The sequence below is a fragment of the Mandrillus leucophaeus genome, unplaced genomic scaffold (genome assembly GCF_000951045.1).
Source record: "Mandrillus leucophaeus isolate KB7577 unplaced genomic scaffold, Mleu.le_1.0 Scaffold295, whole genome shotgun sequence".
Taxonomy (NCBI): domain Eukaryota; kingdom Metazoa; phylum Chordata; class Mammalia; order Primates; family Cercopithecidae; genus Mandrillus; species Mandrillus leucophaeus.
In genome coordinates, this window is record NW_012103087.1 from 1,946,559 (window position 1) to 1,947,924 (window position 1,366).

At 38.8% G+C, this 1,366-nt stretch overlaps 1 pseudogene; it reads left to right on the forward strand.

Moving 5' to 3' along the window:
* Positions 1-255: 255 nt before the first annotated feature.
* On the forward strand, positions 256-911 carry LOC105543968 (annotated as a pseudogene).
* Positions 912-1,366: the final 455 nt, after the last annotated feature.

The following is a 1,366-nucleotide window of genomic DNA, read 5'->3' on the forward strand; positions in this document are numbered from 1 at the left end:
CAGGAGAATCGCTTGAACCCAGGAGGTGGAGGTTGCAGTGAGCTGAGATGGTGCCACTCCACTCCAGCCTGGGCGACAGAGTGTGACTCTGTCTCAAAAAAAAAATAATAAAAATAAAAAAGGGTAGAGTAATTGAAAGGATTAAAAAAAGAAAAAAAGAAAAAAACACCCAAATATATACTGCTTACAAGAGGCTCTACCTTACCTGTAAGGACACACACAGATTGAAAATGAAGAGAAAGAGATCGATCAAAGATGGTGACTATTGAACAGGAAAACACCCCTACTTCTAATCCCGCGACTACAGAAGAGGAGAAAACAGAAGCTATTCAGGAGGTTGCTACCCCAGAACACTATATTAAACATCCTCTACAGAACAGATGGGCCCTCTGGTTTTTTTTAAATGATAAAAGCAAAACTTGGCAAGCAAACCTGTGGCTGACCTCTGAGTTTGATACTGTTGAAGACTTTGGGCTCTGTACAACCATATCCAGTTGTCTCATAATTTAATGGCTGGCTGTGACTACTCACTTTTTAAGGGTGGTATTGAGCCTATGTGGCAACATGAGAAAAACAAACTGGGAGGATGATGGCTAATTACACTGAACAAATAGCAGAGATGAAGTGACCTCGATCACTTTTGGCTAGAGACACTGCTGCGCCTTATTGGAGAATCTTTTGATGACTACAGTAATGATGTATGTGGCGCTGTTATTAACGTTAGAGCTAAAGGTGATAATATAGCAGTATGGACTACTGAATGTGATAAGAGAAAAGCTGTTACACATATAGGGAGGGTATGCAAGAAAAGGTTAGGGCTTCCTCCAAAGATAGTGATTGGTTGTCAGTCCCACGCAGACAGAGCTACTAAGAGCCACTCCACCACTAAAAATAGGTTGTTGTTTAAGTAGACACCTTCTGAGTATTCTCATAGGAGACCGTGTCAAGCAGTTGAGATTTGGGAGCCGAACCAAAGCCTCTTCAAAAAGCAGAGTGGATTGCATTTAAATTTGACTTCCATCTAAATGTTGCTAAGATATAAGAGAAGTCTCATTCGCCTTTGTCTTGTACTTGGGTGCTTTTTTTTTTTTTTTTTTTTTGACTAGTGTGTCCACTATCCCAATCAAAGAATTACAGTACACATCCCCAGAATCCATAAATGTGTTCCTGGCCCACTCTGTAATAGTTCAGTAGAATTACCATTAATTACATATACATTTTACCTATCCACAATATTCAAAAAACAACTTGGCATTTTTATACTTTACACACAAAAAAAATACTGTTGATGTTCTATTGTATGCAGGAGCATATTTTGCTGGTTTGAAAGATTATGATGCATATAGTTTTCTAGCAATTTTCTTTG